We start from the raw sequence: 10,308 nt of genomic DNA, 5'->3' as shown, positions 1-10,308 counted from the left end.
ACTGACGCATGAGGAGCGTGTAACATTACACAACACAAACGTGTGCTGACGTGTCACTGGCGCACGACGAATGATAAGTCAACCTTAGACAAGCGTGTTGAGCGTATGATTAACGTGTGAATAATGACAGAATAGCGTTTTGCTGGCGTGTTGGTTTTATGGTCAAACGGGTATAAAACGCTGGAAAATCATAGTGGATTCAGTTGATCTGAACAGTGAACATCATGCCGCCAAGACGACTAAAAGGTGTGAGGGGGGCTTCTGCTACTAGCGGTGCTGCAAGTAAGAAGAATACAAAGCCTCTTTCACTAGCAATGTCTTCGGACGAAGATTTACTGTTATTATTACTGTGATTTACGAAATAACGGGCGTTATTCCTGGGGTTTTATGTTATTAAAATAAATGATTTAAATTTGACACTGAATTTGCACTTCTCAATGTTTATTATTAGAAAACATCAACACATCCACACACATTGCCCATGTCACAAGAGTCTTCATATCATATCCATCTGCCACAGAACAGCACCAGCTATAACAGTGTTCAGCTATGTTCAAGTTCAGTACATCTACTTCATGCTGGGCTCAAGCAAGCATATATACCCTCCACTCCGCTTTTCGCTAGATTATGCAATGACCTTGCATGACATGATAGCATGGAATATGTAGATTTACAGTGCACAGAATAACGTTTGCAATGATGTAAGTTGCGTTTGTTGATCACGTATGGTTAATAGCATATTAATTGTAGAAGGGACATGATAAAATCAAGATCTTCCCTTGGTGAAAAAACTGCACTGCAAGGCAAACGATTAATAACAACCAAGTAACGCTAGGGTAACGACTGACTACGATAGCCAAACGCGTGCAACGTTAATAAAACGTTCCACGAACGTTCTCCAGTGTTTAAATTAAATGTTGAAGAACGCTGGTCTCCATGAGAACTTTTGTGCATGTTCAAAAATGTATTTTCGGACCAGCGTTCTCCGCCGATCACAGACGATTACAGCGTTCACCAGCTTTCACACAACGCTCTTCTGGCGCTATACCAGCGACCATGGACGATTACCAACGTTTCCTCTAACGTCATAGAACGTTGACCAGAACGTTATGGTGTGACGGGGCCTTTAGGTTCAGAGTCCAACAGCTCATCTGACAAACAAACAAACAAACACCTTCAGTTCAAGAAAGACGGCATCAGTGCAATCAATACTAATCCTCTGTGTTCTTGGCCTGTACCATTTAGTGTAGCTCAAGTGTAGCACGTGTTGGTACTATGGGTAAAATGGCCTTGTGTTGCACTGCACATTGAAAGGTAGAAGGCTACAAAGCAGCACTGTCTTTACGGTACCTTCTCCTACAATACATTGAATCATTGGCATTGTAGCCTATATGTACTCTCCCAGCCTGTCTCTTTTCTGCCCATACAAACATGCAGGGATGTTTTCCCAGCAAAAACCTTTCCATGCTGTGTAGTCCATTTTCTGAAAAAGCTATCAATCAATCTGCTTGAACAAACGATTGCTGGCTTGACACTAGAAATATGAAAGAAAGCTTGCGAGCATACACAATGTACCATACACATCACTCAGTCTTTCTTAGAAATGCAACAGCCACCGCAGGAAAAGCATTTATTTGGTCAGAATTGGCTATTTTGAGAGGGCAATTATTTATTTTTCTACATTCTTCTCAGTCCTTGCCCTTTCTGGCTCCACTTGAGAAGCAGGCAAGCTGTATAGAATAGCTTTGCTGCTCTTTTCACCAGTATAGAGAGGCGGTCTCATTGAAATTCCATGGTCCTTTGCCCATTTTCTGGTTGAGCTTCCTGATGCTCTAGTAAGGCCAAACAACAAGCTAAGTGTTTTACATGCGTACTGGGCCTTTGAACAGAGAAACACAGTACAGTACAGTGCACATATACCTATGGTGTAAACTACTCTCTTACTTTAGGAAACAAACACAATTATCTATTTAGCTGGATATGTCCCTGATAAAGGACAGAAGAAAGATGGGACTACATGTCATCTACAGAGAGGCAACTAATAAGTATAATCTACAGGTCTTAAATGAAAAGTGCCGTATAATACGATTCCTATGAAAGTATTTTTGTAAAGGAGTGTATCTCAGATTGTCATAATCTAAGCTTCTTCTACTGTATTCAGAGCGGTTGCTTCTTCTTCTACTGTATTCAGAGCGGGTGTAGTGTCGTGGCGCATGATCGGTGATTACAAGAGTTGTCGTCACTGCCATCTGGCTTGAGATGACTATCACAAACACACACACACAGACACACAGACACACATTACCACAAACCCCACCCACATACGCACACACACACCAATGCACACACACACAAACAGAAAGACTCTCTCTCTCTCTTACAGACACACACACGCATGCACACACACACACACACACAGAGCTCTGTTTGGAAATGAGTCCAGCTAGTCTGTCGTCATTTGGCTATTACCCATGACCCATCTGAGCCACTGAGTGACAAAAGCAAAAAACCGCACCAGTCTGCTTGATCTCTCCTCTCATCACTCTCTCACCCTCTTTGTCTTTCCCGCTCTCTCTCTCCCTCTTTCTTTCTCTCTCCCTCTTTCTGTTTTCATTGCAATCACATTCAGTCACAGGCTACAGCTTCTCTCCTTTCTTTCTCATCTCTCTCTCAATCCGCCTGTTGCTGTCACCGTGCAAAGCAATCACACTCTCTCGATTTCTTCAACATTTTCTCCCTGGCCATCTTTTTGATGTACCTCTCACATTACTTTCTCCCATATTTCCACCCAAAACACCTTGCTCTCTCCGTCTCCCACTTATTACCTTCCTCCACTCCTTCTCACTTCTCTCCCCCATATTTCCACCAAAACCACTTTTTACTCCTCTCTCTCTCTCTCTCTCTGTTCCTCTCTCGTTGGGAAAAGGAACAGACGGGAAGTGAAGGCTTGGCCATGAGGAGCCAAGACCAACAACCGGTCTCTATTAATACCCTCTTACACTCATCAGGACCAGCATCCACCTCTGCCTAGCCACTGAGAGAGAGTGTGTATGTGTATGTGTATGTGTGTGTATGTGTACGTCCTGCACATTCATGTCCTTGATTCATTAACAACACCCCACCACACCTCCCCTCCACTCACCCTTCTTCCAAAAACACACACACACACACACACAGGGGATGATGAGAGACCATGCTATATTTAGAGTGCCCGTACCTCATACTCCATGCGTGGGTGTGGTGGTGTGAGGGGTGGTTGGAGGGGAGTCTGGAGAGTGTGTAGTTTTTAAAAAGTGTGTCTGTGGAGGAGCAAGTGGCATGCGTGTGTGTGTGTGTGTGTGTGTGTACATGAGCCAACTGTGCTCTGATAAGTGTTGGTGTGTACAAGCAATTTGTGTTTCAGTGTAATTGGTGTAATTATCAATGACACCACACACTAATACACAATGATAACACTTATTATTATCATTAGAGGGAGAAAGTGTGTCGAACCAAGTTTAAATAGACCATGAGTCGCATCCTGATAATGACGTGAATAGGGTCAATTTAGGATTTATTTATGATGCAACATCTCTGTCTATCTATATCAGACAGTTGTTCCTCTTCAGAAACTTCCTCAAACATACCTCAGGCTGGCCAAATAAAAGAGGCCTTTCAGTGGAGGAGGCTGGCTCCGTAAGGGCTTTTTATCTTTAAAATATGCAGTGCACTTCATGTGCTGTCCACTGCTAACGAGGCAAGTTTTTTTTTGTAGGGAAAATGTTTCAAAGTTGAAGTTTCAGAGAATGTGCCCGGTCATTGATTTTAACGACGGTGCATGTCATTGTAAGGACATCAAAAGAGCTACTCACAAGCACACACACACAGAGGCATATCCACTCCCTTGAAAATACACTCACATGCACACCCCCTACCCACACACACACACTCAGAAACAGAGAAGTTCTTTGTACACCCGAGTCTCTGCACTGACCACAAACCCCACCTATACCCCCCCCCCCCACACACACACACACACACACACACACTCCCTTGCTAGCCTCAGCAATACACCACAAAAGTCAACACAGCAGTCAAATCCCGACTGCCTGATGGACTTCTCCTAAAATGTGGACCGGCCGTCTTTGAAGGTAAATAGAGCGTTGAGAAATAATCCCCCAGAACAAGCTCGCTAGACCCTCTCAGACACACACACATGCATTCAACCACACACACAAACCCACACGCACACACACAGACACACACACACACACAAGAACAACGCACACACACAGAAAACACACATGCACAACGCACACAGACACACACCACTAAGAAAGAGGGGTATGGAGCAACAGGATGGACTGATCAGGTGCCTGAATCACATGATTCACTGCCTTACCTCACCGGCTTGACTCAGACGCAGCTTAAAAATCGCTCCATCAGCTTCAACCTTTAAAGACGCAGTAAGCAGTTTCTGTTGTCTGTGAAATACAAATGCTTCAAGACCTTCCATGCTGATGTATACAGTATGATTAAAAGACAGAATTAACACTATTGCTGTGCATCCTCAGTATCTAGTTTGTCAGCTTCAGTGAATTTTATTGCATTGGCTTACATTGTTTGGAAATACAAATGAAAAACACATGATAGATTTGTGCAAAGTATTAAAAATTATGTATGTTGGTCTAGAAGCATTATTTCGAAAACAAACTGCACCTAATACAGTGCAACAGCAAAATTCTTCAAATTAATTAGTGTTATTATTCAACCACTACATTATAGTGGTTGAATAATATTATTTAGTATTATAGTATTATCTATTATTTCAGTGTGATGTGAATGTGATCAACATAACCCTGGAAATCAAAAACCCCAAATTGGTCATTATTTTGTGAGACAACCAATAACCTTGCAACCTAAGAAGTTACCTTATGCTTTTCAATTAATGCCATGTCCTGTCCTAAAAGATTTTTGCATGAACTAAAATTCATGTGCATGTTACGATGGGGAGTACATGCACACCTAGAGTTGGTGGAATTGGCACAGAATAATATCATCACACACACACACACACACACAAAGACATACACACAGGCAAACATAGATGCAAATACACTCTTGCAGACTGACGCCAATGCAAACATGCACAAGTATATAGTAATGCTCACTCGCGCATGCTCACACACACACACACATTTCCCTTTATTGTTGCTGGTACTGGAATGTTGGGGAGTATGGGTTGTGTTTGCTGCTCTGTCTCCCTTGTGTGTGTGTTCCCTCTAGGTGGGGTGTGCTGTGTGTGTGTGTGTGTGTGAGTGTGAGAGAGAGAGTGTAGTGTGTGTGTGTGTGTCTTTTCCCTATAGGTGGAGCATGGTGCAGTGATGGGGCTGGGACTCCTGTACTTAAACCACCTCATTTAAAGATGGCTGTTGCTCGCTTCCTTCAGGGAGACGCGTTGGGGACTCCTTCAGTTTCTGTTTTGTGTTGTTAATTAAGGTTATGTTAGCTACTCCCTAAAGGGGCTTTGTATGCACCTAATTGTCTTTGTAAAAGTTTTGACTTTTGTCTTGGCACCAATTTTAGTTAGTGTAGAGAAACAAAGACCAACAAGACTCACGTTTTTTTTTTTTCGGGAGCAAGTTGCTCTCACCCCCAAGAAAGAAAGTTGTAACCAACACACTCTGTTCCTTTTGTTATTATTTATCATTAAACATTACATTTTCCCCCGTAACCAAACTCTTTAATGTTACGCTATTTCATATAACAAGTTTTGCAGCACACGCAGCTGTTTCCCCATTACACTACATAGTGCCGTACATTTCCCCCTGTAACCAAACTCTTTTATGTTACATTGTCCTGTTCTTCAAAAGTTGGGTTCGTAACAGTGCATTTTCAGTTCTTGTACTTTCGTGCTTCCAATTTCATATGACAAATTTAGCAACAAACGCAGCTGTTTCCCCATTACACAACACAGAGCAAGTACAAAAATGCTGTTCTGAGCCAGTGGAGAATTTTCAGTACATTCAGCACTTTCCTTTTTTCCACAAGTATTATTTACAAGTGGCACAATATACTGTATGGATGGTAGTGCTGATTTCAGCTACCTTTACAACCAAAGTGCACTTAATTTCACATTCAAGATTAGGTCACCGAGTCAAGTCAGGAATGGAAACTGCTGCAGTCTATGAACTACGTAGCCAGTCGTTTTGGCTATAGATTAATTCAGCAAAGGCTGACAAATTCCCTGATTTTTTTACTGCAGAGGAAAGCAGCGCATGAACAAGGGAACATGTTTTTGATGAGGGTGGTCTGCAAAATGAGGAGCTGAAATGGAAGGAAGAGAAATGATGACAATGATTATAATAGGTGAGCCTCTGAACTCAAGTGTTATCACTCTCTCTCTCTCACACACACACACACACCATTCAATAACACAACAAAAAAAACATACCCACAAGGAAGGAGTTGCTACGGAGACACACCACTAAGGAGCCTTCGCAAAGCAAACCAATTTACCCCAGGTGATGTGAGCGGGCCACTTAAGAGCAACAAAGTAAGTGTGTGTGTATGTGTGTGAGAGAGAGAGTTTGTGTATGTGTGACATGTAAATGTGCGCACGGGTTAAGTGAATCAGGATGTGAAGTACATTACTGCCACAGACCACCGTGTGCACTCATTATACTGGTTAAATATCATTGGGAAGAGTGTATGATTGCCTGGCCCTTCCTGATAGTCCTGCACACTGCCATGACCATATCTTTCCCCCCTCCCATAGTGACAATGAAATGGCAGCAACCTTTACTGCCAGCCATTGGCAGAAGAGCTCCGTAGTGATGACTCCTGATTGGCCAAGCCTGGCAGCTTCCCCCGACCAATCACGGCGCCTGTATCCATGAGAACGAAGCTTGTGGAGCTATTTAAATCTAGCCAGAGTGCACAAGACTGCATATATGTACATCTTACTTTGAGAGAGACATACAGAGAGGAGAGACATAGAGAGAGAGCAGAGGGAAAAGAGAAGAATTAAAGAAATGAGAATGTTTAGTTTATGGTCTGGTGGACAAATCTGGCAAGAGTCTGATGCTGCATGAATTGGTTGACCCGCAGTTGCAGGGTTAAACTGACCTGGTACAGCCTCGGATACTGTGACCGTGTGCACTACTGTATTCTGTTGTCTCTCGTACTTTCTCTGCTTTTCTCCCTAAATGCCCGTGTGTGTGTGTGTCTGTGTGTGTGGCTGTATGTACTGGTAGAACTGGTGTGTGTTCATGCTGATGCCTTCTCTGCCCGTCCTGTCTGAAATGGGGGCTAACACTGGGCATTGGCAGGACGGTGAAATCGGGTGGACAGATTGCAAAGCCGGAGGACTGCACAACAACTGTGGAAGGGCACAGAGGAATCAGGTCTGTGAAAGACACACACACACACACGCTCTCACACACTCAGTTTAAAAACTACACCTTGTGGGGGACGGGGGCAATTGGGTACCATACCAACGTGGAGCTTCCGCCATTTTGTCTCTCACTCGTTTTTTTATTGCCGCGTCACTTTCTCGTAGGTCCTCAAATGGTGGCCAAAAAGGTAAAGCTTCTGTGCATTAATGCCCAGCCAGTGACGCAGTTTTTGAAAACGGCATTTGCCGACTGGCTGGATTGAAAGATTTTCAAGAACTGTTTCAGGAAGTGTTGAGAGTGTTGTGTTATCAATTCAATTCTGATTTTACGGGTTTAAAAAAACAATTTGAACACGCAAAAAAAAGAAACTAACTTCAGAACTGGGCATGACCCGTTGCACTGAAGATCAACTGCCGATCATTACAGTGATGACAATACATTCTGTTCTAGAATGGCTTGCATGATACACTACAAGTGATCTTCTTGATGCATTCTAAACAACAGAAACTCAACAGATTTTTTGGAGAAAAGTAAAACATAAAACATACATTTAGTTATTTTGATCTACCCCAGGACTGCGGACAGCTTGACGCTAAATCTCATGGAAAGCATGTCTTCTCATTGGTTCCTGATGAATAAGCATCTGATGAATAAATACTGTCATACTTTTTTTTTATACAAATTTTAACAAATTTCATAAAGGGCATTTTGTGTTTATGTGTGTTAGTGTGTGGTTATTACAGTGTTTCCAGCTCAGTTACTAAGTGGAAAACGTTGCATTCACTATTTTCCACTAGTCATTAGCAATATAGTTCATCTTCAACAGAAGAGACCTCTGCAATTTGAACCGTTTTCATGGGACATTTGAGCACATGATTACAAGCTTAAGCGTTTGTTGATCCACCGTGCCACCATGAGATAAAAGTCAACCATGTAAACTGCATGTTAATAGTTATCTGTTTTGTGCTTACATTAATCTTATGACAAATGGCAATACAAATGTCTCCATTCTAGGCACAAATTGCATTGTTATTTCTAATTATTTTTGCTTTTTTTATAGTTGTTGATAATGGTTAGTAATATGCTAGGTGGCTTTATCTCATGACAAAATGCCAATAAAATTCTCACCATTATGTGCACAAATTGTGTTGTTGTTTTTTTACTGCTTCTGATGCTCTTGTACTGAATGTGCCAACTGCTGACTCATGCGTATCCAGTGATCTTAGAGAGGACCAGAGGGAGGTCAGATTATTGATTAGGGAACCACTGAGAAAATATGAATGAATTAGTCATATGTAATTTATACACAATATCTTTTAGTATTGGATTGGTGCCTATGTTCTTTAGAGGGCAAGTTTGTATTAGTCATTTTCAAATTAGCTTATTATGCTATTCCCCTTGTGCTGATATAGTTCATCTTCAGAGGAGTGCTTGATGGTTTGAGCTGTTTTCAGTGGACATTTAAGTATGTGTTTACAAGCTTACGTGTTTCAACATGGCGTCACGAAGAGTATTATGAAAACAGCTGCAAGTTCAGTCCTTAGTATTCTGCTATGTGGTTTTGTCTCATGTTTTGACGAAATACCAATAATATTATCCTCATAATGTGCATAAATTACATTGTTGATTTTACTGCTGTTGATTATTTTGTTATTGCTCACACATTAGATGAGCAACCAACTACTGACTCATGAACATCCAAAGATCTTATTGACTACAGGGAGGTTACAATATTGCTTAGGAGGACACAGAGCAAATATGAATGAATTAATGACTCATGTGATTTATGAAATATGTTTTCTGGTGGTAGGAGGGTGGTGGGTTTGTATCTATCTATCTATCTATCTATCTATATTCTATATATCATAAAATCAACATTTCTGTAAATTTCACAAGCCAAGGGTGTCTGTGTGCGTCTGTGCGTGTGTACGTGTTTGGCTATTAAAATGACTGCAACATTAGTTTAGTCAGAGCGGGCCTTTAGCCTTTAGCCTAGGCTTTACTCATCATTTGCAAATTTGAAAGATATACCATTCACATAAGAATAATAGTTCACCTCCAACAGAGACGTCCTCTCTGGTTTGAGCAGTTTTCCCTAGATATCGAGGCACACGACTACAAGCTGAAAAGACGGTAGATCCGGTATACCACCATGACGTGGAAGTGTATGTTTTATGTGTGTATTATGTTCATTGTCATTGTAATCAACTATGTTGTTTGTTTTATGACAATGGCAACATATTCTTTCAACTGTATGAACAAACTGTGTTGTCTTTTTAAAACTGATTGTCTTGTTATTGCTGTCACACTGCATGAGCAACCAACTGCAACTCATGTACATCCAAAGATCTTATAGGTGACTAGAAATCAGATTGGACTAGTGGTGGGTCTGCATAGGCTAGGTTCTGTATTTAATATCATATGACATCAGAGTTTTCGTAAGACTTTTTTTGACAGCAAATATGGCTGTTAATATTCCAGAATTCTGGACATTTAGAACAACTAATGGACATATATTTTAAATACTGATTCATTATGTCTGTATAATCCTGCATCGCTTTCAAAATCTGTTAACCTAGCAAACTGATGGCATGCAATGTCGTTTTTTGTCATGTGGTAAACAACTTCTAGCTCCGAGATGAGTGTGTCTTTTCTTGACTTGATCGCGTCTTTTCTTGACTTGATCGCATTATCTCAGTGCAGCTTCATGGCACTTTGCTGTTGTGTTAAATTAACAGCTGATGTATGGTCAAAGCATTGACTGTGTTCTGTAAATGCAGAGGATTTCAAATTGATTATCCCTTTGATAAAGTCTTTTTTTCTACACAGAAGGTACACAACCTACATTCTAAAATGGAACACTTTAACACAATTAAATATTAACATGGAACCCGCAGAATTCTAGGAACTACATACATCAAACACCCCCACA

This window comes from Clupea harengus, chromosome 15 (assembly GCF_900700415.2).
Source record: "Clupea harengus chromosome 15, Ch_v2.0.2, whole genome shotgun sequence".
NCBI classification, from domain to species: Eukaryota; Metazoa; Chordata; class Actinopteri; order Clupeiformes; family Clupeidae; genus Clupea; species Clupea harengus.
Note: the sequence above shows the minus strand (reverse complement) of the source record.